Here is an 8,299-nt window from a genome sequence, read left to right as displayed (position 1 = left end):
CTGCGTATATACATATCTATAAAATCACCTTAGGAAGAGCTTTATGTAGAATTGGTGTACTAGCATAGAAGTACAAAATTTGATTATATTTGAAACATTCCCTATGCTGCTAATAGCTATTTACATGTACGTTCAATTTATGACATATTAGCTTCACAGTCAAGGTTGATCTATATATATACTGAGAAATCTACTTATGCCATTTTGGTCCAGCCATGCACGCAGTGATACTGTTCAATAATTTCAATTTCTATTCCAATGTGTAAAGTCAAGACACATTGGGTGATACGTAAATATAGCTAACCTCTATATAAGTCCAAAAATGAAACTAGTCATGAGTTAGAAAGGCTCTATTACTTCATAGGTCAAAAATATTAAGGAAGAAAACTTTCACAAATTTCATGAGTGAATGATGACAAATTTGTGAAAATGTACGTAATTGTGATCATGAATGAATTTTAAAATATTATTTTGCTAGGCTGCACAATATAGAATTTTATGAATAATAATAATATGAAAATCATTTTTTACATGATTCTGTTCATTCCTTGATTGTGCCTATATGATATAATAACAGGTTTGAATGGCAACAATAAAAATGAAAGTATATCCATATAATCACCAAATGCTTATTAATTTTTAACATTCAAATATCAAAAGAATATGAATATCCTGCTGTACAGAATTTTATTAACAACCATAGTTCACAAATATGGAGAGGCAAACTATCTTGCAGCTATGTCATTCTATTATGGCCATATAATAGTCCTTGGTTGTTTTTTTTTTATTTTCATAGCATAGCAGTAGGTATATGTGAATGTTTTAAATATATGCTGTATTTACTTTATTCTCCTGCAGACTACCGGTATATGGAGTGATTAGCCTTCTATGCTTTATATCACTTAATCTGTCACACTGACAGGATTAGAGTAGGTGCTGTTATTATGGGTCAGGGGGTATCGTGGGTCACATAACTTAAAATAAATTTAATAGGTTGAATCATGCAGATTTAATATGAAAGGGATGCTACCACTTTAGATTAACATAAAAAGTGATCATAAGCTAACCGCAAATCCATTAAGAGGTTACACAGGACTTTAAACTATGTCATTATAGAAATACCATTCCAGATTAGCTACCTGTACCCCTTAACATGTGGTAAGCAGGACAAAGACATGAAGTGTTTGTACTAAGTTAACTAAGGTGTTTTGACAATCTTTAGAGTTCCTGCAAATGTTTCTATAACATTTACCATAATTCGACATGAAATGATGACCTTATGAACATACATAGTGACTCATAATACCCCCATATGACTCATAATATCAACACTTACACGGCTTCAGTGAAAAGATCAAATGCCCAATACATGGTAAGTAATTTTTTTTGAAATTTTAGGATAATGTAGCATTATAACATATGGTTACACCTTTGGGGTCACTGTATTAGATAATAGCGGTGCTTTTAACTTAAGTGACTCTTATTTACCACAGCCACTCTAATCGGTGCATATTGCTGTATATTATAGTTTTCCTATCCTGAAAATTAATACAGTTGTAAACCAGGCTACTTAAACAAAATCATGTAACCTGATACCATGCGTAATTACTGTAATCACCTCAGGGTTATTTTGCTGTGGTATGTAGATAGACAAATGACTGCATTAGACAAGCAGGCTTTTACGCAATCGATAGTTTCTTGAATTTGCTGTTCCAGTGTCCCTGGTTTGGAGAGGTGGTCTCTTTACAGGTGGTTACTAAGACCCTAAGACAGGGTCCACTATATATATAACTATACAACAATTACTCAGGATGTAATAGAACTACAGTGGAACCTCAGTTATCCGAATCCCTTGGGACCAGAGGTGGTCCATAAGTCTGACAAATCTGTATCTCTGAAACTGCGTATAAATAACATTAAAATAGCACAATCAAAATTTTTATAAATATCAGTATTTTCAACTACCCTAATTGAACAGTCACTACACTAACAGAGCAGTCATTTCCGTAATTCGGTTAACTGAGAATCCGGGGTCTGGATAACTAAAGTTCCACTGTATGCGAAAACACTGTAGTATACATACAACTATCATGCATGGGCGGGTGAAAATATGATCTTATAAATGACTGTAACTTTTGAATAGAGAAAGCTACAGACTTTCTGTAAACATCAACTTGCTCTTTAGAGTAAAAGCATTACTTTGCAGTGGCGGATTTAGGGGGGTTTCAAAGGTTTCCACGGAAACCCCCTTTGAAAAATGATTGCGTAACAATTAAATGTTTTAATTATCGCGGCGTGCGTCTCGATCGAGATACTCTAATAGAGCAGTCACAGTAGCTACTAAAGTAGTGTGTAGGAAGTTATTTAATATATTTTATGTACTATTACTAGGCTGTGACCTTTTTTTTTTTTTTTTTTTTTTTTGGTCTCACCTTACCAAACCAGACGATGTAGTGCAAACTTTTGCGTATCTCATGTCAATATATATTTCCACCTTCTAAACTGGAAACCCCCTTTATAAATTCCTAGATCCGCCACTGCTTTGGCACCAAGTTTGTAGATTTTGAGTCATGCATAAGTGAAATAGAGGAGAAACTGTCAATTTTAAGTATAAAATTGGATACAAAAAGGTCACCAAAGGTCAAATCTGAGGTGGCTCCTGATCTTAAAATGACCTTTATGGTATAAAAACTATGTACCAAGTTTCATGCTTTTATCAAAAAGTGCACAAAACTTGCATTTTTACAGGCTTAGGAGCTCTACTAATACAAAATGTTTGTGGGAGAAACTTTTGGCGAATCGACGTCAATTCACCAAAAATACTGAATAGAGAGAATGCAAAGAGCATCCACCAAAATATTATCCACCAAGTTCTGTCAAATCTCCAAAATTTTCTCCCACCAAAATTTTGTGTTGTACAGTATTAACAAGCAACTTGATTCAGTTCACCTGTCATGTTGGTATATAAGTAGGTGGCAAGTAACATAGAAGATCATGTTTTTCACTTTGCACTTTTCAGACTTGAGTATGAGCAGAGCTGTCCACTTCCATCAACAATAATAATATTATAGTAGTGTATGTGCTTTAATAATTTTTGTGGTGTCTATATAGATACCTGCAAGGAAAGTGTTGGTACAGAAGATAGGTCCTTGCTTGCATGAGACAAGTAAAATAAGATATGAAAGCAGATTATAAGGTGCATAGGGTAGAGGGATCTGAAAAGGCATATGCCATATATGTGAGTTGGTTATTTTGGCATTGAATGATGGCCGGCAGTATTGCATAAGTCTTGCAACTGTGGTCAGGCTGGAATTGAGGTGGGCAGGCAGGCAGGCTAACCAAAATTTGGGTTTCGGCATGATTTTTTTACAAATTCGATATTGACATGTCTGCATATAGATTTTAATGCTAGTTTTGTTGTTGGGCTCTTCGGTGAAGGTATTTCATTACATAAAGTAATTAGAATTTTCTGTGATGATTTAGTATTTTTGGGGATTCTATCAAGTTTGTTTGGGGGATTTCTACTATACTCTAAATTGATGGTATATATGTGACTGGATCTGCAAAAAGGGGTCTTATAGCCTTCCCAAATTTGACAAGTCATAACTCATCATGTGTTTAATCTATTGTCTTAACATTATGGTATACAGGCTCTGCCTTTACCAGGTACTTTAATCATAATCATAATCATAATTATATCCAGAAATAGTGCTATAGTGGGAGTATAAGGTGACTACATTTCAGGCTGGTACCATACACATAAGTCAAGTTATGGATTGCCAAGTACATGCAATTGGAAAGGCTATAAGACCGGTACCCCTTTTCACAGAACCGGTCACATATGCAGATTTTAAGTAGACTATACTTCTGAGTATGATGATCATACTTCTTTTCTGAAGTATGTACATGACCACAGGGAGTATACCATTAGTATGAACTTCATACTTCTGAATCTGCAGTGTATACAGTAGAATTGTACTACATGATACATTATTGCTTAGAATTTACACTCATACTGACATGACTGCTATAAAGAAGTAACAGAAGGCAACCTGAGTTGTCCAGTTAGTTACCAAATATTCAGTACTTCCAAGTACCTGCAGCCTTGTTATCGTTCCTATTGTGAAGAGTGTTGTTTGGTGAAGATAATGAAACAATCTGTCCCGAGTTAAAACAAGCCATATATAGTTCCTGAAAGAGGAGTAAAGGAGTTTGTTCACTGATCAATTGTATGATAGACAAGCTTATCATGAAACATAAAGTAGATGCCATGGGTGAAGAAGATGCGAGGTGTGAAAGCTGTAATGAAGATGATCCTGTGTTGGCTAGCTTGTTGTCCAAACTCTAGTCTGGTTTTGTGTCATCGTTGCGGCAAAGTTCACAAACAAATGCAGCAGACATCTTGTGGCCATGGCAAAGCCTAAAGCCATGCATGCAAAAACACAACTATTGTCCCCCTCCCACCACCACAGCAAAGAGGATGCCTGTGCACCAGTCAGACACATGAGCCTTGTGCAAGCAATCCTCCTAGGGCAGGGCTAGTAACTTACAGGAAGTCTTGAGGAGAGGGGTCACAGAACAAGGGCCAGTTCAAGATCCTGAGGTGGTTGCTTTTGATAATTTAAACATTGCAGATTGTGGCAATCACAGCTTGATGTCAATGGCAAATGTTTGTGTTGGTTTGGCGACACAAGGGCCAACTAAAGCATCATGGCACATCTATGATATTATATCCCTATGATGTAACAATACTGTTTATAATTACTGCAAGGAAATGCCAGCATCAAAATTTCCTACCAAACTGGAAAAAGAGCACACACAACTAGTGATCACAATCAGCCACAAATATGTAGCATCACTGCTGATCTAAGTAGTTTTATTGTAGGTATCTCAGGTAAAAGTTGCCTTATGGTATTTCAAACAAAGTTTGCCGGTGTACTGCTTTTGAGGATATAGATATGGCCATGCACCATCTAGTTTCAAGAATGATCATCTCTCTGTAGTCTTAATGTTATGTTAGCAATCGTTCTAAAAGAGAAGCATTAACTGCTTGTATTTGTAATTGGAACCCTACTATACTTTTCAGAAGCCATACATATAAGTTGTAAAATTAAAATCTAGATCAGTGATGCATCCCTTTTGTAAATGCTTGTTGATGGCTAGCTACGTAACTGCATAACTTTATACATGCTGAGATGCATACATCAATATATTATGTACACTGTACAGCAGCAATACATTAAGAGGCACTAGATCAGTGTTAGTGATTTTGTGTATAGCATGCAGTTCTTTAGCAACAGGTGTACAATGTTCTCTCCACATCTCCTCCTGTGCCTATTTCACCTCATTGGGGAAGTCCAACACTGGAGAGTCATCATGTAAACCATAACACCATATGTTGGGTTAGCTACAGTGTATATACACATTGTTGGACTTCAGTATAGCTATGACGGTGAATGATAATGATAGTGACAAATTAATAGACATGTTGAAGAATTTCACAAGATAACTGTAGGGTCTGTATGTATTGAAATGCACTGCTGTGTGTCGTTATATACACATACACTACACATCTTGGCAACTGCATGAAGATTTGCGAGAATGTATTGTTATGGTAGTTTTAAGGTTAATTACGTGTCATTATATATTATACAGTACAGCTGGTAGTACTGTATATTAGGAATCATGAAGGTTTGGGGATTTTTTGGCAAAAAATGTCACCCTAAAACCATGCAGCCTTACAATACCTTCATCAGTTCTGGTTAGGTAAAACCAAGCCCAAAAGTGCCGCAAAAATACTTGATTGTGGTATAATTGAATGACCAGCTAGCACGATTAGTAACTCATGGGAGAAGGGTTCATTGAAATAGGATCATTGAGAGCTTCTAAATGAGTATTGTAAACAAGCTAATAACTTGCATACAACCGGCTCAGATGCATATATAATTCCTCATGTAGTAACCACCTGTAAACAATATAGCTAATTTTGCAATGTACCGATTACCTACGTAGCTAACTATAATGGTTTAAAGTTTAGCAACACACCACACCCAGGGTGAATTGAGTCAGTGGCCATTCATGCACTGTACAGAGCTGATCACTACTCAGTTAAGTTCTGTTTGCTTATTTCTGTTTGCTTGATTTTTATTGTACAGGTAAAAAGCTATCCAAGTAAGCACAGCATATATCTAGTTTTTCTTTCAGTGCTGTAGCTCATATCATGCAAATGAATATATGACATAGCTAGCTATTGATGAGTCTGCTTGCACGTGATCACTGAATTTTAAATAATTGCCAATTAGCACGCGCCCATACTGCAAGTTCTAGTGGCGGAGCGGAAATTCCCGACTCCCTGTTTTTATTATATTTTATTATATTTTATTACTGTGCAAGACCTCAAAATAGAGTATAAAAGCACACTATAGTTATAAATTAAGTAAGGATTTAAAATGTTCTACACTTGATGTTTTTCCCGCTTTACCCTTTATCAGCTAGTGAGTAGAGCAGCAGCAGACTTTGAGGAACTCCACTAAGTCACCGGCTCCGCTCTGCTGAAAAGCAGCTTCTGTCGGGTAACCATCTGGGTAGGCTGCCAGTGCCCGGCCAAGTGCTGAGTGGACCGTGCTCCTCCGAGACAGTGGAGACAGATCAGTCCTAGGCAGCGCATTCAGTGGTGAGACTGTACCTATATCTACATATTACGAGGCTAGTTTAGTGCACAAATCCGGCCGGGTAGCGATTTTTAGAGACCTGAGAATGGTACACCTTGGGCTTCGCTTGGTATAGCTAATTATTGTAGCCTACCATTATGCGCCTATCAATTGAATGCCCGACTACCACAGATAGGGGCTCGGATACGGGCTGAGGGTGGGGAAGGTCGGGGAATTGATCGCCAAATTTCCATGATGGTGGGGACCGGGTTCATAGTGTCTTCACTGGCTGAGAAATTTACTGAAGCACAGTGCCTTCAGTAATTTTCTGTGATGCAAAATGATCCCCACCTTCCCCTACCTCAGCCTGTATCCCTGGTAGTCGGTAATATAGGTGCATTATACCAGCGGGTCTGTGGTGGCAGTTCTAAAATAACCGGCTCATGCATTGTTAGGTTTCCTAGATGAATAGCTATAGAGTAAGCCACCAATGTTCAACTACCATCGGTTCGGATGCAATTTTTCTTTAAACCCGCAAAGAAATTTTCTGCTCTTGCTATGCCTTTGGAGAGGTCTAGGCCATAAACTCTTGCATACAAAATTTCAGACCTGCAGCTTTCTTCGTCTGGCTGCAGGAGCTGCAAAAGTAACCTGTCTGAATGTTCTCAATTCTCGGACAAAAATATGTATTATCGGTCGAGTGGCACTGCTCGTAATGATTGAAGCTGATCAAGTCTTTCTGTGCTTGATATGAAAGAGCAACTCTTATACTCTCCAAATATATATATGCAGATATTTGGCTTAGTCCTTATTGGCTGTGAATTATAATAGTCTACAAAGCTCCAAACTTTGGAGCTTTGTAGACCATTATAATTTTTGACATTTTTAAGACTTGGGGATAGTAAAAACCTCATTTAAGTGGATTTGGATTGTGCATATGTGTGCTGGGTGTAGTAGGTAGGCTGCTAATGTCAGAGAAGCCTAAATGTAATGTAGCTATTCGGCAAAAAATCAAGGTGCAGTCATCGTACATGTGACCAAAGTCACCTCTGTCGAGCAATCTTAAATTCGGCCACATGTGAAGCTTGTGCAAATCAAATAGTTACCTATATAGAATTCAAAGCTATTTTTATGAACATTGAGAACATCAGTTACTGTTCAATAGTAAATAGATACATGTACGATGACTGCACCTTGATTTTTTGCCGAATAGCTACATTACATTTAGGCTTCTCTGACATTAGCAGCCTACCTACTACACCCAGCACACATATACAGTAGCTGTTAGTTCTAAAGGTGACATTTACATTAGTAACCGCATCAAAAAGGAAGTCCAAATCTTCACTACCAATTAACACTTGGGAAATATTATACTTTTTGCACAAACCACTTTTAAATGCTATAGCTAGGTTGTAGTTGACAGCACTAGGTCATACAGTATTATATCACCAAAGCAAGTCAGCTTCATTATAACTACAAAGCAAGTCAGCTTCATTTTTGTAACATGCACGCTATGCTGTGATGTAATTTCTTAAAGTATATATTTAGTTAGAATTTTGAAAGTCACCTAACATGCATGACCTGTAATGAAGCTACTTGGCTCTATATATGCCTACTGCAGCTACGTACCTTTCTGCCTGTTAAAAACA

This window comes from Dysidea avara, chromosome 6 (assembly GCF_963678975.1).
Source record: "Dysidea avara chromosome 6, odDysAvar1.4, whole genome shotgun sequence".
NCBI lineage: Eukaryota > Metazoa > Porifera > Demospongiae > Dictyoceratida > Dysideidae > Dysidea > Dysidea avara.
The sequence above is the reverse complement of the archived record's forward strand: the minus strand, read 5'-3'. Positions refer to the sequence as shown.